Source organism: Alosa pseudoharengus, unplaced genomic scaffold (genome assembly GCF_046254945.1).
Source record: "Alosa pseudoharengus isolate Yale_2024_CS ecotype anadromous, Long Island Sound unplaced genomic scaffold, YU_APseudo_1.1 YU_APseudo_1.1_scf_4, whole genome shotgun sequence".
Taxonomy (NCBI): domain Eukaryota; kingdom Metazoa; phylum Chordata; class Actinopteri; order Clupeiformes; family Clupeidae; genus Alosa; species Alosa pseudoharengus.
The window spans coordinates 26,374,222-26,397,208 of record NW_027468774.1 but is presented as its reverse complement, the minus strand read 5'-3'; the positions used below and the strand labels follow the sequence as shown (position 1 = coordinate 26,397,208).

Below are 22,987 nucleotides of genomic sequence, written 5' to 3'. Positions count from 1 at the left end.
TTGTCAAATAATAATAGTTTCAGAAGTTGGGAGAAACCAGGGTTTATCCAAAGGAGTCATTGCCAAATGTAATCCTGCTGAAAACATGAGGAAAGCAAAATATGTTGTCAAAAAATGAAATCTCCACATTATTACACATCCACATTATTACTGAAGCTTTTAAAGTTGTCAACTAATCTAGCAAAGATACAAATTTCTTGTGGACTTACTGGCCTTGGAATGATGTGTGTGGAAGCCAGGGAAAGATTCAAATGACTGACGCAGTGAACTGCCTGAATGATGACCATTTGAAACAAGAATGTTTCTCTTCGAAACAAGAATGTTGCACCTTGAGATAAGACAACCTCAAGAAAAAAACATCTTAATCAGATTGTGCTTCTGAGATTTCACAAAACAGCATGCAAAAGACCTAGAGCTGTAAGAAGGAAGGCACTTGATGTTTTTTTTGTCATTTTACTTCATTTCAATGTTCAATAGTATGTATATATTGTTGTGTGTTTGCATTGAGTTCTTTTTACAGTGTTATTATTATCACCTGTTATTTGCTCTGATTACGTATGACCTCAGCAGAACAGGGGGTCGTTTCTAGAAAGCGTCGTTTGCTAACTTGCGTCGCAACCTTGGTAGTACGCTCCATCGTTCTTGGATTTGGTGTTTCTAGAAAGGGTAGTTCGAACTCTCAATCGCAAACAAGGACGCAAAGTTTGGTCGTTTGAACTACTGCCCCTAGGCAGTCGCACTTGTGTCGTTCCTTGGTAGTTCCTGTTGGTGTCCAGAGCGCCTAACCAAAAATCACAACCGCCTAAACAAAAATTGCGAAGTGGATGTTTATCTCGTGACTCAATGATTGATATATCCTGTAGCTTAATTTTGATTAAGACACTGACTCCCCTACTTGGCTCATTCTTGCTATTTATGTTAATTCGCGTATTGCCTTGCCTTTAGTATTATAATGTTCATAGACTCTTACAACAGCAGTGATAAATGGTGTAGTGGCTAGAGCAGAAGACTTGTTATCCCAACGTTGTAGGTTCGATTTTCTTATGATGTGAGATTGTCCTCTTGCTTCTCGCTACCTGCAGGTGAACTGTGTGACACGTAGATTAAATTGTTTTTGACTGATGTCTTGTACCTATGGTCTCTCGATGTAGAGTAACTATATACATACATATGTATGGTCAAATCCTATTGTTGTGTCTCGTAGGCCTACTCTTACTCAGAGATGAAAAGAAGAGATAGGATGTGAACTCCGGCCGTGCGCGCAGTGCACCAACGCGCTGCTGTTAAGCCACGAGACAGTTGATAATCAAGGGATACCCAGATATTTGTCCAGGCTATATATTTTTTCCAACACAGATATTTAACACAAATAATGACTCATATGGGTCTGCTTAAGTTAACTGTTTTATATGCTTGCAATAGGTTTAGGTTTTGGCTGATGGCAATGACAATACCAGCATTAATCACTCGGTTTAGATTAGAAACATGTCGACATAGGCCGTGACAGAACATTTCTAGGGGGTGGGGTATTACACGTTGCCACTGTTTCCACCAATGATATGTATCGCTGCATCATCAACAACGTTGTTGGAACTATGGTGTTCGAACGTCGGAGGTAGCGAATTGCGACACAGGTACGATGCTTTCTGGAAACAGGTGTAACAGCGTCGTTGTTTGGTCGCAAGTTGCGTCGTACCATGGTGGTTGAGCAACGTCGTTGCTAACTTTTCTAGAAACGACCCCCAGGACGGTACAGGAAACATGCTGATAGAAGTGCTGAAGAATGTTTCCAGTTAGACCACATACTCTAGCTTTTAACCTATATGTTACTCAGGAGCAGGCACGGCGCCAGGATTCCAGTTTTGGATGGGCCAGACCAATTGTGGGTGGGCCTTAAAAAAAACTTTATCAAATCACTGTTTAACCTAATAAAAATGACTGACTAATATACTGTTATATTATTTGGCCTTACATAATAGAGATTTGAATAGCTTGATGCTCTTTAAATAGTTTGTTGCATTGTAAAAAGGATGGACGTACTATCCTCGATCACTGTCCTTGGTTCTGACCAAACAAGAGCGCTTTGGAATCTCCATTACGCACCATACCTGCTGGCTGTGCTTTAGCGCATCTCTCGAATAGACCTAAGGCCTATAGGCTGTAAAAGTGGGAATCTAATATTTCCCCCAAACATAGTTTAGTTCTGCTTGTATAACATGAAGTCGAATATTTCATTTGTTTTAGGTTTTCAACAATACAGATCAATCACACTGCCCGACAGTTTCAATCAATATGCAGGGCAGTTGAAAACATTCGGGGCTTAGCCCATAGAGTCTAAACGGTTTTCATAATTCCCATTTTGCCTGACTTGCTGCTCACTTTTCATAAATGAATCCACTGACTCAAGCCTCATTTGCACCACATTTATTAAATATTATGGGCAATACAATTTTGACAATTAGAGGATGTAATGACATTTATCTATCTTGACATTTCTGTTTGCTAGAAACGAACTATATAGCCACCTAGCAGAGTGGCTTTTAAATAGCAATATGCATTATATGGTTTGTTATGCTTAGCTTAGGGAGAAGGGAACATTGAAGACTCACTAATTCGATTTTACAACTAGGCAAAGCAGGCCACCACTGTTTGGCCAGCTCGAGACTGTAGGCTAGAGGCTGATAACAAACCTGAACTTGTAGGCTAGTCTAAATGACGAGAACAGGATAACTCCACCACCACCTTGTTATTGATGACTTCATGATTTCCTTGTAACGTAGGCCTATACCAAATATTAAATGCAAACAATGACATGCCCAACCTCGCGCGCGCACGTAGCCTACGTTCCAAATTATGTGTTATGGAAGGTAACGTTCATATTAAATCTGCTGCATGAAGAAGAGTGAGTTCACCCGTGTCCGCTTGTATGTTAAATACGTCCATCTCATCTCAAAGTTTCAATGCGCGATCGAAATAATGGTTTCATATTTGTTAGTCAACTGTACAAAATACATTCGGGGCTGAAGCCCTGGCAAAATCAGCTGGCTACTAGGCCTACCCCTCGGGCACAGAACTTGTTCATTGACAACGTCATCTGTCATGTAAAACATGCTCCAAGAGAGCTCATAAAGATCAATCACACCCATTAGGCCCTTTAATGCAAATCGGATCAACAATCACAATATCAACAAGCTGCATTGCAAAAAAAAAAAAAAAACATTTCAGAAGCCATTATTATGTGCTAGGTGTTATGGATCAGCTATCCTTCATCTCCTGGTTGCAGCGATACAACGAGACCGTTTGTGCACGTTTAAGGTACCTAAACAACGACTATATTAAAAGTTTTTTTTTTTTTTTTTTAAGAAAAGTTTTGGGTGGGCCTGTTGAAAAGTGGGTGGGCCTAGGCCCATCCAGGCCCACCCGTAGCGCTGTGCCTGCTCAGGAGGTCACAGGTTACTTTCAGTGCACTATGCACCGTAATTTGCTGTCTTACAGTGTACTGTGAGAGTACTGGAATTGGAACTTATGATTTTTATATTCATAAGTGGTTTATGTCCTGATGTTTCTGTTATGCGTTCTTCCACATGAGATGACTGTTGTTATTTCATTCTGTCCCTGCACTGTCTCTGTGTGTGTACCTGTGTCTATATGGTTAGATTAAAGGGAATATTATGACTTTGCAGTCATAATACAGTTTCACTGCATGGCTGCGTCAGTAGCTATCTGCTCTGAATTGGCAGGTTGCCACTAATCAGAGTCTGAATCAGTGTAGTCCACGTGAGATGGGATGACCAACGCCATCTCCCGTCAGCCTGGAAGGATACTTAAACCCTAACTATTTCTTTAGAGCAGCTTTTGGATCTTTAGGTGAAGTCATGCTGCGCATCATTGTAAATAAAACTCTGTTCCTGATTTTTCCTACATTGATCTGACTGGGTCTTCATTCATCTGTGGTATTAAAATTACTATCAAATGGCAAGCATTGAATAGCAAAGGGGATTGTTTGGCTGTTGCCTTGCATATGTTTTGCTCTTAATATTTCAACTTTTTATGATTTTTATTCAGGTAGTGGTGGTGGTGTGTTTGTATATGAAAGAAGATTCCACAACCCACACACATCGTGCCACCAAAGTTAACACTGCTTCTCTGTTTATACCATGGTGAAATTATTGGCACATTAATATTGACACATTTTTCAAAGCTTCCAGACCAGATATCATTTGAATGATTATTTCATTGTTATTCCAATGCTTGGTTGAATTTCCCATTGTCCTACGTAATTTAGAACGACCATTAACCGTATGTTATTTGCACACCTATGAAGTAGATCAATTTTTTTGGCCGTATCACACTTGTATATTTATTATGTAGTTATTATGTACTTGATTGCCTGCCAATACCTTACCCAAGAGAACAGAACACTGAATGGCTTACCCATTCAGTACATTTGCAGTTGTAACTCCTACTGGCACCTCACACATTGTTTCCCAACCTCACCACTAGAGGGAGCCTTTGTGTGAAGAATACTTTGTGTCCACTTCCTGTAAGCAAAGTCCTTTTAGGCAAGTCCCTCCACTCGGCGGCCATATTGCAACGCTTTTTGGGCACTCATTGGGCATCCTATTCGACAGAAATGCGCGTGCGCAAGGCTTCACGACACCAGTCTTGCTCCTCCAGCGGCGAGTTCACAACACATGATTGGCACAATGTCTTCACAACACACCATATGATTGGCTAAATGTATTTACATCACACCACATGATTGGCTAAATGTATTTACATGGCAACGTTTGGCCGAGGAAGGGGTGGGATATGTGTAGACAACGGCCATATTGGCGTTACAAACTAGCCCCATGCATTTCTATGGAGGATTTTTTGAGTGCTGTGTCTCCTCATTAGAAAGTCTCTGCAGTAAGGGAGATAGGGAGACTGACGGGTAACGTTTTAAACAATAATCTGAATTTATTTACAAATATATATATATATATATATATATTAGGGCTGTCAATCGATTAAAAAAATTAATCGAATTAATTACATACTGTGATTAATTAATCTAAATTAATTGCATATATCATTTTTGCTGTGAAAGTATTTTAAATATTTAAATTCAAATGAATCATTGAATAATCAGCATTAGTGACATTAAAGTTCAAAAACTTTCACTCAAACTTTCACTGTTCAAATAATGCCATAATAATCTATGATATGACCTAATATGCTTAGGAAATAAATTCAAAAGTGCTTCGGGAAGAAGTTTTTTTTTTTCACATACAGTACAAGGCATTTCAGACCACAGATATAACCTAGGGGACACAATGAAAATAAATTAACACTCCCCTCAATGTCAACACTACTGTATTTCTTTGCATTGATGTGCGACTTTATTTCAATCAACACTTTATTTTTAACACCATCAGGCCGTTTTTCAAAAGTAAATGTTCCAATCAATGATCTAGGCAGCACATTTTCATCTTTCTCCTTCATTTTAGAGTCTAATGGTTACTGACTAGAACGGCTCGGGGTCAAAGGTCATACGGAATCGATAAATCTGCGCTATTTTTTTTAATCAGTTATTTTTTTCTCAAATTAATTAATCAAAATGAATCAGTTATTTTGACAGCCCTAATATATATACATAAGTCTGTGAGTGGGAAGCAAGAAAAGGTCAAATAAAGTGTCAGTAAAGTGTATGTGTAGTGCATAAAAGGCAATAGGGAGTAGCTGTCTAAGCGAGAAAACAGCAAAGAAATGGCCAAAACTGCATAGTTTCTCTTTAAAGGACTGCCTATGCAGTTTTGGCAAATTCTTCACTGTTTTTGAGCTCCCCCTACAGCTTCAGAGTCGATATTTTACAACACTCCTCGTTCGGTCAGCCTGCCGTTTCCTCTTTCTCTGTTCCTCTGACAACGTTTTTCTCACTTTCTGCCAGGGCTTTGAACCGATTTTTTTTTTCCAATCGGTTCGTTCCGAACAGAAACGGAATTATAACGTTTCCGGTTATGAGTTCCACCAATAAATTGACGTTCCCGAACCGGTTAGAACAAAAAAATACTGTTCCCGGAACGGTTAATTTCGTTCCTGTCAGCTGTTTAATGTTATAGAATTATGTCACATCTTTCTCATCCAGCTTAAACCAAATGTAATAATATTACAACCATTATTACATAATAATAATTATATTATTAATAATAATAATAATAATTAAATAGGCCTACAATTATTTCAAATGTGTAGTTTATTGTTAAAAGAGAAAATTTCCACACAAACATAACAACATTATTAAGACACATGGTTATGCCACTCGGGCAACAACAAATTCCAACCGTCGGGGGGAAAGGCCATCCAGTAGGCCTAATGTTCGCTAGTCCATCATTAACGTGGAGTCGACAAATATAGCTATTGATATTGTGTTTGGAATGAGCGTTTTAATTAACGATGGATCGTAATTTACCTCTTATTTAAGATGTGGAGTGGAGACTTTGTAATCCACCGCTCTCTCTCCATTCAGTCAGCGAATGTCTGATGTGATATCACACAGGAAGTGAACCTCAGCCGTCATGGTAACGTGTGCAGGAAAATAATAACTTTTTTTTTTTTAGTTAATTAGGCAACGAAAACTTTGAGGAACGAAATAAAACCGGTATTAACCGGTTACCATTATTTTAAAAAAGTGTTCCTGTTCCAGAACATAAAAAATAATAATGTTTCCGGTTTCGTTTCTGTTCCCTGTAAAATACAAAAAGTTCCCGGTTTTCGTTTTCGTTCCTTGAACCGGTTCAAAGCCCTGCTTTCTGCTTCTTTTTGGCCAGCTCTGCCATGACGTGTGTATGTTAGTACTGACATAAAGCAATTTGTCACTTCGCGAGACCTGAGACTCCTGCTAGACTTTCTGACTCCGAGGCCAGCAGCTCGCCGTACCAAATGCATGGGTGTTTTTTCCGCACACAGACGGCCACCATTCAACCTAGAAAAAGTCATATAACCATCCCAATGACTTTGAAAGGTAAATGAAGCTAAAAAAAAACGGCATAGTTCCCCTTTAATATGGCATAAATTCCAGACAATGTCAAACATTTTTAAGAATTTGGAAATGTGTATGTTATAGGTATAAGGTGGCATATAAGATGTATTTTAGCAACCTTTTAGCACTGTCTGATGTTATCCTAATGTAAATAATAAAGGTTATAGTTTGCAGGGAATAGCATTAACATAGGCTAATTATGAATCCCTTCACATCTCAAAAAGAACTTAACTCACTTCCCTCACAGATTATACCGCATATTATGATACAACAAGACACAATTGAAAAGTTTTTAAATAAAAAATAAAACAATATTCTTGAGCAATATTCTTAAATGCTCTTCTCAGACCTTTGAAATCATTATAGAGATGAAAAGAATAATCCCTAACACTACTCCAGCCGGCCCCAAAACTGCAGTGGCCATCAGCGATGTGGCAATGACTACTCCCATTTGGGTTTTAACTGGCAGCACTTCTGACATTTTTCTTGCATCCGCCTCCTCTTTCCTCCAAAGAGCTCTCTTCTGTCTCTCCAACACCTCGCCATTGTAAAGGTCCTCCAGCGCTTTCTCCCTGCGTGCAATGTCTTTATCCCTCTCAGTCAATATCTTTTCTGGCCTCTCTCTGATCTTCCTCTCCTGCCTTGGGTACGGGTTAGATTTGTAATACTAAGAGCCACCAGGGTTTCCATTTTCTCCAAGAGCTTGGCCACCTGGTCCCGGTCGCCCATGTCCTTGTTGTTGAAGGCCAGGAACCCTCCCCTGCACTTACGGATAAATTCTCTGAGCTCCTCATCACCGCTGACATCGTTCAGGGTCTTCCCCTCCAGCCGGTCACCATGGGTGAACAGGACAATGGTGAAGTCCCATACCCTCTTGCCAAATGTGCTCTCGATCAAATTATTGGTGCTTTTGTCCTCAAGGGTCAAACGGCCAATGGGGATGACCACCAGAAAGATGTGAGGTCCAGGCCTATAGGTCACACTCTGCAGGATCTCTTGGACAACCTCTTTTTTTGAACGCCTGGTCTCAAAGAGTCCAGGAGTGTCAATCACCCAGGGCCGTAGTCACCATAGACATTGAGGGGGACGTGTCCCCCCCAATATTCAAATATGACCAAAATGTCCCCCCCAATATTCAGACAGAAAAATAAAGAAAGAATAAAGCGCTATACTAGGCCTACAGGAAACCAACACATATCTGAAATGTAATCAAACGTAAATAACGCACAAATTAGTGACCTATGGTTCCAGAGTAGCCTACACCCTGAGTGGTTTGTCCTGGTGATTTTCCATTTTTCGTTAGTGGCGTGCGCTATCAAAATCTTCCATTTACTGCACCCTACTGCGGTGAGGTAGGGCTGTCAACAATATCGCAAAAGCTACCGGTACAATTTTCACAAAACTTCTCGGAAAGGTGTAGCACAGGCTAAAGAAATCCCACACATGTTTGGAGCCGATCAGACTGAAAGGGAACATTTTCCATATTGTGGCCTATTCTCGCAATGATAGCGAAAGTGAAACGTTTTATTTTAAATTATGAATTTGTGCAAGCCTGTGTCATTTCTTTCACGTCTTTCAACATAAATAATGCATTCATATGCTAGTAGTAATGCCAGAAATTACCGTGTATAGGCCTCTTAGAAATGATTGTTGCATCTTGCATATTATTTAGATGCGCACTCAATCGCGCATCCATGCAGGCAAAACGTGATCAAATGTGAATCGCGGACAATAACCAAAGAAAGGAATTTGCACCTCCATTCACCAATTAAAGGCTGTAGTAGGCCTAGTGTTTCTACATGTTGACACAAAACGTCATTTCTGTCAGAAGCCAGTCTATAATGCATACAGGGGTAACATGAGATGAGTCAGACAGAAGAGGGGCCTGTCTTAGTAGTAGTGTCTTAGTACCTATTCCTGAATCCTGTCCCTTTCAATCTATGTTAAAATTGTGTGATTAGCCGCCAGCATAATAAAATCTAAATTAAAAGACAAAATCTTATTAGGCTCCAAACTATGAGTCTAAGCCTTAGTTTAAAAAAATCTTCAGGTGTAAGAAATACGTCAAAGAACCACATTCTGTGTAATATAGAGTCACGGTGGACCAGTGAAGTTGCTTCTTCTCCACCCTTCTCTTTTCACAAAACTCACGGGTGGGGGGGGGGGGGGTGCATCTGTGTCCGTCAAAAGTTTGGAATAACCTAATTGACTGACCTAACTAACGACTTGCTTGTGATTTTTAATAATATTTTTGCATGGTAGGAAATGTATTGAAATTCTGTTTGGGGGTCCCTCAGACCACACCACAGATTTGGTCCCCCCCAATGTTGACATCATGACTACGGCCTTGCAATCACCGATACAGGTCTCCCATTGATGTCTTTGGTCCTCTTCTCGCAGAACTGTGTGACCCTGGACAGCTTCATGTCTGATTTGAAGAGCTCCTCACCCAGAATGGTGTTCCCAGCCGAGCTCTTCCCTGAGCCACTCTTACCAAGAAGTATGATTCGCCACTCCTCCAGGTTAGGGGGAACTGAGAAGAAAAAGCAATATATTTTCATATATTACAGTTAATCTTTTGCTAAGATTAAAAGAATCTTGGTCAATATATAATTTGTCTTTTAAAAGTAATAAAAGTAAAAATTAAAAGGTATAATATGCAATAAGTGGTTGCATAAATATTCACTTTCCCTTAAAGTGACCTAACTCAACAGCGGTCCAGCCAAATAGTCCTAGTATACTTTCACAAGTGAAATGGAGATCGCCTGAGTGCAGTGAATGTGTACAGTATAGTATAAAGGCACCTGACTGGATGGTCCAGTCACTGGTTAATCAGGATTCCTGATTAACTACAATTTCTACAATTCCACCATTAAGAACACTAAGCAACTCTGAGAAGAGGTTATTGAAAAGTGAGGGGATGGATACAAAAATTCAAGTCACTAAACATCTTCTGCAGTTCAGAAATATGGCAAATGTGTAAATCTGCCTAGAACAGGACATCCCCACAAACTAAGGGACTGTGCAAGAAGAAGACTGGTGGGGGAGGCCACCAAAGCACATGACAACTCTGAAGGAGTTAAAAGCTTCAGCAGCTGATATGGGAGAGACTCTGCATACAACTACCAACTACTGCCCGAGTTCTTCACCAGTCAAAACTATGGGGAAGTGGCAAACGCAAAAGTGGTTCGCCCAAATACACGTGGGAGACTCCAAGGTCTAATAGAAGAAGGTTCTGTGGTCTGATGAAACCAAAATTAAGCTTTTTGGCCATCAGATTAGATGCTATTTTTGGCGGACACCAAACACTGCACATCACCACAAACACACCATCCCTACTTTGAGGCATGATGGTGGCAGCATCATGCTCCTGGGATGCTTCTCAGCAGCAGGCCCTGGAAGGCTTGTAAAGGTAAAGGATCAAATGAATTTGAATATATGGAAATCAATGGAGGACAATCTGATTCAGTCTGCAAAGAGAACTACGACTTGGGACTTGGGACTTGGGAAGATTTATTTTCCAGCAAGACAATGACCTGAAGCATACATTGAAAGTTCCAAAGATCTCAATCCAATAAAAAATGTATGGCTGGACTTAAAAAGGGTTCACACCCAATCCCCATGTAATCTGACAGAGCTTGAGCAGTTTCGCAAAGAAAATGGAGTAAAACTGCAATATCCAGATGTGCAAAGCTAAGATATCCACACAGACTTCGTGCTGTAGTTGCGGTCAAAGGTGCACCTGCTAAATACTGACTTGAAGGAGGTGAATATTTATACAATCACTTATTTTGCATTATATATATTTAATTAATTAACATTACTTTGTAGAAATCTGTTTTCACTTTGACATTAAAGAGCCTTTTTTTAGCCTAGAAATCTAGACGCACGCTAGTGGGTCTGGCTCGTCAGGCTACCTTTTTTTGTAAATCCTTGTCAAAAATAGCTAATTATATTGACCATAATTTAATTTATCCCATCTATATTTTCAATCTTTTCAGATCAGATACAAAGTCTTCAACACTTTTGAGAATATCAGCTTCACATGCTGAATCAAAATATATGCTTAAAGCGAAAATTTGTGCAATTTGAGGTGGAAGTGTTGAGGTTCTGAAGACATCAGTTGCTGAAAGCACACTTTGATTTGATTTGCAAGCTTTCTATAATAGATAAAATAGCCAACCTATTTGAGTTATGACATTGCTCACGTACTCATCATTTAATTGAATTATTGGGACTATAACAAAATGATCAAGGTCCTGGCTAAATATCTTCAGTGCTTACCATATTCATAAGAATGTCCTGCTTCTTCTCTGTCTGCTGAAGCATCAGCATCCTTCTGATCTGTCTTTAAGTGATGTCTGTCCTCTGGAGTCATTGTAACTGATCCACTGGACACTGGTCATGAACAGATACTAGGTTAACTATAATTTAAATATAACTGAAAACAAAAGATCACAGAATATGATTTAATGTAGTCTGTGGGACAATAAAACGTTGCAGATTAGAGTCATGATGACTAATATACATAGCATAATGTTGTTAAGAATGTAATACATTGTTTGACATTCAGGTGTGAATATCATGTATAGAACTCAAAATATCTCACTTTTGACAACCCAGCCTATATATAGAACTCTTCTGAATGTTGGACTTCCATTCATGCACAGTGCCCTATAGTCATGTTAATATTAAGTATTACTCATAATTTCCATCCTGCATTAACTTTAAAAACATATTTGTAGACTGTGTCAGCTAACTTCATAGGCTGTCAAATAGTTCAGGTCAACTCGATAATATTTGTGTTACAATACAGTCCAAAGGTCTAGAGTAGCCTAACTGTGGGGTTGGGGATTAGTATTGAAGTAGTGCAGGGTTAGACGCTGGTTTAAAAAAAGAAAGTAGCCTAATCAAACAAGTTTTAGGCCTCAAATGAAAACTCTTCAGGAAGTAGGCTACTGGACTATACGACTTTCACACAGTCCACATCCTCTACACTCAGTTCATATTCATCACAGATTTACTTTATCAACTTCCTATTAGCCTACCTAAAGTCCATAGGCACTATTTCCAGAATAAATTAATGAATGTCATTCCAATTCAATAATGTTCAGTAAATGTTCTCAACAAATACCTGAGTTTTAGTTCTATTGGCTTTACTAAAGATAAAAACACCAATATTTCACATAAAAAAACAAAAAAAGAAAACTCAACTTATCCAACATGTCCAAACTGGCGTCTTCGTTTGACTGAATCTGAAAACGGTACTGTCTTCAGGGTTTCAACTTATACAAGTTAAAGGTAAACTATGCAGTATTGGCATATTCCTTACTGTTTTCTCGGTTTTTGCTTCTTTTTCGCTGGCTCTGTCATGACGAATGTCTGAGAAACTCCATCGCTACCTTTTTCTAGCCGGTGCCGGCGTGTGTATTTGAATTCAGGCGGTATTTATACTATTCCCCCCTAGTATTTCCTCCGGATATTATGTAAATGTGCTGTGTCTGAATGAAGCGTAGAACATGCGGTTAAGATTCACACCTAGTGAGAGGGCGTGTTTCAGGGCCGCGTTTGGGCATTGGGCAAAGGGGCTGCTGCCACGGGCCCCGGCCACTAGGGGGCCCAGGCGCGGGACATTTAAAAAAGAAAACAAATGTCTTATCGTCACCTGTCTTTGCCCGTATCAATGCATGCTATCACAGACAACAATGGCTTCGCATGAGACAATTAGGAAATATGCAAGCGGATCTCGAAAAAAGAGAGAGCTTCAGCCAGACGTTCTCAGGCGCGCCAAAACCATGGCCGTACGCACTGTGCGTATCAGCCAGGCTACTCAACAACGAGAGAGAATTTCCCCTGTGTGCGTGTATTCACACCAAATTGGCCTAGGCTACCATAACTTCTTAACTCTGCACAGTAGCCTATTCCATTAACTGCATGCCAGTAGGCTATACAATTTTCTGTAAAGTAAAGTTTGTAACGTTATCAAAATCAACTTAATGCAGAACTATGCACGCGCGCACCTTTTGTTTGAGCAGGAGAGATACACAGGCATGCTACAGAAGTTGTAGGCTAGCTTGTTGTTTTCTATCAGCACACAATGGTATAAGGTAATTCATTAACTCGAGACTCATCATGGATATAACAAGTTTTTTAAACAACGAAAACAGAGAGGATGGAGACAGCAAAGCGAGAGGAGTTATTTCAAATGGGCAAGCCGCAAGCACAAGGTAGGCAAGATTATTGCTTGTCAAAACGTTAGGCTAGCATTACCACTGTTTAAAGCCACACGTGAACGTAGCCTTCGCTAGAACAAAACTAGGTAACTTTAGCCTTTATAGGGCTATACAAAGTTGTCCAAATAAATAGGTCGTTGTTAGGCGTTGTTGTTATAAAGATATTGCATGTGGATGTTATTAGCCTACTACAGTATGTAGGCTACTTTTTAACTGACCAATGCAGGAACCTAACCGGTGTTGCACCAAATTCTGTGACCTGTCGAATTTTGTGACTTTAGAGGGAGCTGGTTTTTTTTTTTGGAATGGACCACCCTGCTGTGTCCTCGTATGACTGGCACCCCAGTCATGCGTGCGATGGTGGTCACTGGCCATACCTGCACTGGTGTCGATTACTCCTCACAATGCCTTAGTTATGCTGCTATGTCATGGACTTTTCATGTGTCACCCCCCCTCTCTCCTCTCTCCCCTTCTCTCTCTCTCTCTCTCTCTCTCTCTCAACTCTCCCTCTCTTGCCTATTCTCACTATGGTATACTGTAACAATATATAGTACCATTGATTTACTTATTGACATTAACCATTTAGATTTTCAGTAATACTGATATATAATAATACAGGCCTTACTGTCCTGTATCTGACCCGATGGTTCAGGTCCTTGAGTCGTGGATCTGCTCGAGGTTTCTTCCTATGTGTCTCCATTTCTAGGGAGTTTTTCCTCGCCCCTGTTACCCATGGGCCTTCTTTTCTTTTCTTTCCTCTGATTGTCTAACACTGTAAAGCGCCATGAGACATGTGTAATGTTTTGGCGCTCTATAACTACAATTAAATTGAAATTGAAAATTGTTTTATTGGAGTCTATGACAAGGGCGTAGGTTTGGTCTGAGCTTTGGTGGGGACACTACCCACTAATTCCCCCGGAAAAAAAAAGGAAAAGCCACTCAACTCTTTCACCAGCCACTATAGATATATAAAATGATTAAAATGTGCTACTGTCCAACTACCCATGATTAAAATGTGCTACTGTCCAACTTGATCTATACTGTGTAGCACATAATCTGATTTTAATATGTATACATATGTAGGCTATATTTAAAATTTATTTTCTATTTGGTCTGTTATGAAATCATGCTTTGACCCATTTAAGCACAGCTCAGTTTTAAGAAACTTAAATACATGCATGCTTAGCATTTTGTGAAAAGAATCATTAAGGCTACATTGACAACTCTTAACCATAAGCTGCCTGTATATTCTCTAATAGGCCTATTTACAGATATCTAGGCGATGTAAGCACAGCTCAGTTTTAAGAAATGCTTAAAGCCGAAAGACCATGTTGAATTTTTCTACAATTTATTTCAAAACCGGATTACTCTGGAACAGCTAACTATACACGGGAATGCTTTACACCTTTGTGTTCGGTAAGGTCTGCTGTTTATTCTGATATATGGGTGGTCATGTGTTGCGTGAAGAGTGTGTAGGCCTACGATATTCCACCGAGACGAATGGATGTGGAGATGGGCACAGAGAATAATTATTAAATCTCTTGAAGTTAATTTTTCTCGCGAACTGTTTATCACAGCAAATAGTGGCTATAGCACCGTTTAAAAGCTGAGAAAAGGTCCTTCATGTGACACATGTGTGATGAGTAGCCTACTCGAGGAGTTCAACAGAGAAGAATGGGTGAATTTGGACGCACTTCATATGCCTTGTAGTGAAGTGAAGCTGAAGCGCAGCGTCTCCTGCGGCTCATTGGTAGTTATTATAGGTAACTTCAAATCAGCGCGATTTACCCTTATAGGCTACTGCACATTACACGATCTGTACGAGATGATCCGCAGCAAAGTGAGAAAGTATTTAACTCTTTGTAGCGCATGTGAGCGCTCCCCCCCCCCCCCCCCCCCCCCCCCCCACTTCAACCTGAATATTGGTGGGGACATTTCAATCGTAATCTGACATTGGTGTGGACACGTCCTTCGGTCCCCACGCAAATCTACGCCCCTGGTCTACTGAATTTACTGAGCTGTACTGGCTATCTGAAATGCTACCGCCAAACAGCTGCCCAATCAACAGGTGAACTTGGGAAGGTTAGCCAAACCATCAGATGACTCCAAACAGCTCTCATCACTCCAGTAAACAAGTGGACTCACTCAATACACAGTTCACTGTTAGCCTATACTTCAGCCCGATTAGTCACATATTTTGTAGGCCTACTGTCAAATTATGTTACCCCACTATAACTCTGCAGAAATTGACTGATATTGTAGGCTACACTGCCATTTACATCAGCAAACACTTTACTTACATTATTGACAAACTCCTTGCTATTGTCTGTTAATATCCTTTTTGGCACCTCAAACTGATATACAAGGAGGCAGTTTGTGACCTCCACAGCATTTTTTCTGCAGAGTTACAGTGGCATAATTTCACAGTAGTAGCCTATCAAAATATGTGACCTGTCCTGCTGAAGTCCACCTGTAGGCTACACAGGAGTGGTGTGGGGTAGGATTTAGCTCTACTCTACAAATAGTATAGAGAGCGAAGATACACAGGCAGGCCTGTGGAGTAATATACCCACACCCGGTCAATGTCCCATGTTTCAAAGATTTACAAAGTGTATTAGAAGAATTACACACATAACATAATTACCTCAGTGTGTCATTACAGCTCAGTACATTCATAGACTCCAATAAAGCAGTGCCCTCTAGAGTTCAAAATTCGACAGATCACAGAATTTGGTGCAACACCGGGACAAATATTATCAAAGCATTGAAAGTTAGGTGGGTGTGTGCGTACCATCGCATTCATTCCTGCAGGTGACCTGTCCACTTTTTTCAAAACAAGGATCAAAATAGGGATAAGTCCATGTCTAGGCATACTATCCCTGTCCCTGACAACGTAACCGTTATCGGCTGCGACACCCCCCTTGTTTGTATTTGATGTGGTTGGGCTGTGTGTGTGTGCTAAACTGCGTGTTTCAATGTATTTGACGTCGTGGCTGGCTATACTAGGGCTGCGTGTTACAGTGTATTACAGACAGCGTGTTACAATGCATCATGATGTGGCTGTGTGCGTGCGCGCCAAACTCTAGGCTACAATGTTTCATGAGTTCAGAGTTCGGGAGTTGCACATTTTTAGTCTGACCTGGGTACCACTGGCAGTTTTCAAGCCTTAGTTGAAGTCATTGATGGTAATGATGTAATATTTCATGGTTGATTTTTTTGTGTGCATTGCCCCATGTTTGTAGGCTACTTGTTTTTTGTATGTTAGTACAATTGTTGGTTATACGGTTCCACAATATAAATGCAAATTTCATTTTTACATTATGTCTGTCATAATTTAATTGTCTCTCTCTCTCTCTGTCTTATGTATATTGATAATAATAATTTATTATTCGGGGAGGCCTCTGCCCCGGGCCCCAGATGACCCTACCCTGGCCCTGCGTCCATGTGGTTAGATCTGACTTAAATGCCAGTGTTATGATGGAGTGGCATAATGCTGTCCAGAATATCTCCGACCTGGAAAGATGCAGACATCACGGAGCTACTGTCCATGAGGGCATACAACATTTTGATAGAACACATGAAGGGAACGGCAATAGACGTTGTAGCCTACAACTTAATGGCAAGGCCAAACGAATTCAAAAGACTGAATCACCATAAGCAGAAGGCGCTGAAAAGGCAGTAGCCTACAGCGACGTCGTTGACGACAATAACAGGAGTATTTAATAAATTGTTAGCCAACACGGTTTTTTCTGTTCATTGATACCTCGCTGAGCTCGCTGATATTTGTTGAGCATATATGCCTAGAGAAAATGAAAACGAAGAAAAGCCAACTTCGTTACAAGCTCCTTACGTAAAAGCAATAGACACATGGGGAGAGGATGCTTTTGGAAAAAATAAACCATGAAAAAACGAACAACTTCACTGTTATGTTAGTATTTTGTTTATTGCTTAAAAACGTTGTATGATGGCCTTGCAGTCTTGAGTTAGCCTACTGAATTGGCTGGTAGCCTACCATAAAGTTTGTGCATGCTCTCTCTCCAACGCAAACCAGATGTGGGGTTCTATAGCCAAGTAAATCTGGTACATAACGTTGAAAACAGATAAATGTGTTTATTCAAAGCACACATACAAATACTGTTTGCTTACTTGACTAGCCTACTTCAAGTATTAGCCTACGCACAATAGATTTAGTCTTCTTTAGCCTACATAATGCATAGGCTACACGTTGTAAACAAAAAGCAGCTGTGACAGGCAGCGGCCGCATATATTCTGCGTCATATCTTGCATCTTGTGAACTCTACAAGCCCCCACCCCTCACTCGACAACCACACGGAGATTCTGTAATGTGCGTGTATGTAGTTCACACATACGTCCGTATAAGGTCAGTATTAGGTCCGCAGGTTAGCATCATATCTGAATCACCCGAAGGGTAGGACCTCCGTTGGACAAACCTCCGCATGTACTCCGGAGGTTATATCTGAAAGCGCTTAGAGATTCTGAGTTTCCATGGGTGGAGTCGGGTGGAGTTTATCGTGAATATTTATAAACGGAGGTTGTCGTGCGCGCGCGCCTAGAGAGCATTCATGAAGCGTGACTCAAACGGAACTGAAAATGTTGGTAAAGCCTAGACAGGCTAGCCTACAGTCTATCAAATTGTCATTACTTTCATTTAGCCCTGTTTAAATGGGCTATTTAGCACTTAAAGGAACCATATGTAAGAAATGTATTTCAATTAATCATAAAATGGCCCTGATATGTCACTAAACATTAAGAAATCATGTTCATTTCAAATACTTATATCACTGACAACAGTAGTCCGGCCACGATATTGTCATTTAAAAAGTTGCAGCCCTCAACTGATGTTGATGTTGTGTTTTGTCATGTCATGTTGTGTTTTGGCCTGATGCGCCACCCTCCACCTATCTACTAATCACAAAGTCAGTAGTGTTTCGGCATCCGGGTTGGCCACCTCGAGTCAGGGGGGAGGGGGAGGGGATACACCGCTCTACAGTAATTTGAAAGTGATTGCAGTACCAGTTTTGGCCACAATCTTACATATGGTTCCTTTAAAGTTGTAATGTCAATGGGACATCATGGTAGATGTCTTTAAAGTGTTAGTACATCATCTGTTTTTTGTGTGTGGTGTCCAATGAGTTTCGAGGTTTGGTCATGCATGCTTGCCTACACAAACATGTTAGCCTAGTTTGACAAATTTACTTGTGCTACATTACAATGCCCAACTACCTCTGTTGCCAAAACAGATCATTAAGGCATGCTTTATTGGACATTCTGATATCTTGGAGTCTTGTGAAACACACAACAAAATTATGTTGCTTTCTTGTTGTTGTGTATCATTAGCCTGGCGGGCCATCCTATATCATTGAAATGTATAGTCTGGAATCCCATTCACCTCGCTTAATCCAAGGGGCGGGCAGAGAATTGTCTTTCAAACTGCCTAGGCATGCAATAGGCCAGCGCTACAACAATCAGAACAAAGAGCAGGATGACGTTAGCCCGGTCGGCAAAGCGGCAAATACATCCTTCTTCGAAAGGAATGACTTAAGTGCATTGTGTTGTTAAACTTTCAAAGAAAAGCACAAGTCCAACTCCTCCAAAGTTGACGCCAACGCCGATTCAAACAACCGCTCTTCGTTCGCCATAGCCACCTTCCTTGTTCACCGTCGCAGGGCTGTCGTCATCCTGTTAAGACCGCCTTAAGACTCTCTAACAAAATAGAGCGCTGTGATTGGATGACGTCCACAGCGTCAGCCAATAGAAATCCCTATGGTTTGCTACTAGACGTACAGGCTGAGCAAATTAATTTGTCGCCGCTGGTCTAGATTTCGTCTAGATTTCTAGGCTAGTGTATCATATTATCAAGATGACAAGTTACTTAGTTGCCTGCTGTGATGAAAATATGTTCACCAGCACACACCAAAACACACCACTCCACTCCACTCGTGTATTTGATGCCAGACAGGCTCATATCATGCTGTTCTATATGCATGCCTATGAATTTACATTTTCGACCAAGTCTGCTGTTATGTTCTATTCCCTAAGAATATTAGGCTAACTTGGCCAGACTCCCTCTTACAATGTAAAATTAAAATTGAAAAGAATAAACTTCTGTACAATAGATACCACTTTGGCTTTACATCAGTATTAACTCAATGTTTTTTGTCTTGAAGATAAAATGTGATTGCTGCCAGGGCTGGTAGGCCTACCACTGAATGTGTAAACTGGCCTGACACTGAAGGACAGTTTATATGCCCTGGCTGTAAATACCTAATACAATAAATTGTTTTCACAACTTTTTGTGTGTTTAGTTATGTGTAGTAATTCCTATAGATTATGTCTCAGAATAACATATCACATGTGCATGAGAGCAATGACAGGATGCCATTTGTTCAGAGTTAGGACACACACAGGCGTGTAACATGGGCTATTTATTGCACAGACATTTGTGTTGTAGGCTATACAGTGGGTCAGTCTGATGTAGGCTATGTTGCTGCCTGGGCTAACATGTCACTACAGATGCACAGAGGCTAGGCTACAATCAAACAGGTCCGTCGCTAGAAGGCAAGCAAACCAAGCAATTGCTTGGGGCCCCGAGCTGGCCAGGGGCCCCAAGACCCAAGACTGGTTAAGAATAAAATGCAACGACAAACTGTGAGCGCCCCTTTGATAGTCAATGCAGTAAAGTGCAACAACGCTGTTACCGGTGAAGCACCCGATTTGGTTCCCCATGCAATTCATGTTTCCCCTCTAGGTCTTTACACGGAAGCTCTAGTCGGTTACCATAGCTGAAAACACGGAAAACGCAATACAGCACTGTGAATACGCACGGTAACCTAGCAACAACGCAAGAACTTCAAAACAGTGGCGTAAAGGAAACAGGAATTCCGGGGGAACCAAATCGGGTGCTTCACCGGCAATACCGGGATCCCCCTCAAGGGGGCCTCTCTCAGTAATCGCTGACAGCAGCCAGCCAGCCAGGTTCGTGAGCTCTGCTGCCGGGAAAATATAAAACCTCGCAGTTATGTCTATGGTCATAATGAAGCGAAGTTATGCGTCAGGAGGCCAGAAAAGAAAGAAGAGAAAGGAACAACAAGATAGTGGTAAGTGATAAATTACACTGGATGATAGCTCTACTTGTCTTGTACAAATGGTGTAATGTCGCAGCAGGAAGGCTAGCCTAGCAAAAAAAATGTATGTTAACTACCTGCCTGACGGCCCATGCTGCTTGTAACAAACTAGAACAGTTAGCGCAACTTTTTTTTCGAACAGACGGAATATGGTTACATACTGTAATATGTTTATTAACGGGATAAGGAAGACGCAGATCTGTTCCAGAATCACTGTTTATCGTATTTAATGACATAACATTGCTATAGCTTTGTAATAGGTTTTGATGAAAGTGGCATAGCTTCTCTGCTATACTAACTATTCGACCATGATAATCTATTTACCAAATGGGAACAGGTGTGGGTTTTAAACCAGCCATTTGGAAAAAGTCACTATAGTGATGGACATATGAATATGCAATCAGTAGAGGAGGTCCATGTTAGTTATTGGCTTTTAAGTAGTGTCCAATAATTTATGTAATCTAGTGTGTTAAGGTAGCCTGGATGCCAGCTGAACAGCCCCGCCCACAACATTTGAGGTCGGGAAGTTCGGTCTGAACTTGTTCCGTTGTGGATTAACTATGCCCGAACTCCTGAACAGTTTTTTTCAGAGCTGAAAATGCAACTGGGTTTGTTGTACAAGATATTTGACAGCGCAATAACCAGAAAAACAATGTTAAGGCATTTGTGGAGAAGAAGAACCCCTGTATTGGTTGAAACACGCACCATAATCACATTCCAATGGAGCAGTATGAGAGTCTAATTCTATATTCTGATATGTTGCTGATTGGATCATAAACAATCTACCACTGAGCTATACCCCCTTTGCCCACTTCATCATTTTTTAAGCATACATTTGTACTATTCCAAAGGAGTATTACAGATGGTACAGAATCAGACATTTTGAGTGATTTCGTCAAATGCCTTGATGCAATGTGCCTCATATCATATTAAATGTTTCTCGCTCATAAACTCCAACTATCTTGGCTTTGAGTGCAGAGATTACTCACAAATGCTGTATGAGAAATACCACATGTGTTTAAGCTTGTGTTCTGATGTAAGACGATCACAATGTTCAAGCAAGTGTTTCACATTAAACACAAAATTGCACTATGTGAAGTGAATGTTAGAGTTAAATGTTTGATGAATGTCCCTTTGTAGCAGGCTGTATGGCCCCTTATCTGCAGGGTGGGAAAAATGCACCAGCTGACGTATTCCATTGAGAAAATAACTGGTCTCTCAGTGGTAGAGAGCTCTCTATAGTGGAACCAAATCAAGAAAACTCTCAGTTGATCAAGTAATAGAGCACAATGGACCAGCACGACCACAATGGATAATACACAATAATCAGCTTAAGAAGAGATATATAACTCCCAATTGGTGGCTCTTAACTGGCTTCCTTTAGCGGCCAGAATTCAAATCCCTCTCCCTGGCCTATAGGACACTTACTGAATCAGCACCTTCTTCTCTTAATAATATGATCCAGCTTTATTCCCCCTCTCGGCGGCTGTGGTTACAGTCAAGACCATTCTGTGCCTGTGATTCCTCATTGGTGGAATATATCTAGTTCTACATTCTTGCTATACTTTGGGTATTTTCAGGAAATGTTTAAAAACTTGTCTGTTGTACCTAATTAATTTTCTTTACAGAGAGTTTTGTATATGTTTGAAATGGCTATGGTTATTATTAATATGAAGTCTTGCTTATTATGTTGTGTTGTGCATTGGTAATAACTGGTAATAAACAGCAGAAAGCTAATCAGTGTTTAGTGTGTGTTCATTTAATGTTCACATCACATTTTGAACATTAAGGTCATGGCAGGAATTTTTCTGATAATGAAAGAGAAAAATTCCTGCCATGACCTTTTATACCTGTTGTAATTAATGACCAACATGTAGAGAAGGTAGAGGAGTTCAAATATTTAGAAACATTCTTTTGCTCCACCTTAAGTTTCACTAAAAACACAGAGTACATTTTTAAAAAGGCAATGCAGCGCCTATACTTACTTAGGAAGTTGAACTCCTATAGGGTCAGCAAGGACATTTTAGAGACTGTGTATAGGAGTCTGATTGAGAGTGTGCTGACATTTGATATGTATACTTGGTTTGGAAACCTGGGGGTTAAGAACAGAAACAAACATTAACTTTAATGATATGTTTATTGATATATGTTGTAAGTCACTTTGGACAAAAGTGTCTGCCAAGTAACTTTTAATAAACATAAACAATGAACATGAGAAAAAAAACAGGGGATTCCAAGGCACTCTCCTTGGCCTTGGAATCCCCTGTTTTTTTCTCATCTACATTTTCCCATCCAAAGAGCACCTCAAACAAACAAATTTGAGTCCAGGAAGCGCTCCTAGACAGACATTTTTTGAATAAACAATGAACAGTTCAAATAGAATTCTAGAGGTGCATTCTAGAAGGAATGGAGATGCATTCTAGAAAGCAGACGCAAAGTCGTGTCAACATGGCCATCAGCAAAGCCCTGAACACTGAGTAAAGAATTGAATGACTGACACACCAGGGGCCTCATTTATAAAAGGGTTGCGTAGAAACCATCCTTCATTTGATCTTAGATAATTTCTGAAATGATCGTACGTATGA

At 40.4% G+C, this 22,987-nt stretch overlaps 1 long non-coding RNA gene and 1 pseudogene across 1 annotated transcript; both read right to left on the bottom strand.

The window, feature by feature from the left end:
• Nucleotides 1–14: 14 nt before the first annotated feature.
• LOC143102172 (uncharacterized) lies at nt 15–813 on the bottom strand. Its single transcript, XR_012982557.1, has 3 exons — nt 536–813; nt 210–344; nt 15–77 (listed from the first exon to the last, which is right to left on the bottom strand). It is a non-coding gene; the product is annotated as an uncharacterized LOC143102172 (long non-coding RNA).
• A 6,554-nt stretch (nt 814–7,367) lies between these two features.
• On the bottom strand, nt 7,368–22,476 carry LOC143102863 (GTPase IMAP family member 7-like; annotated as a pseudogene).
• Between the last annotated feature and the right edge of the window lie 511 nt (nt 22,477–22,987).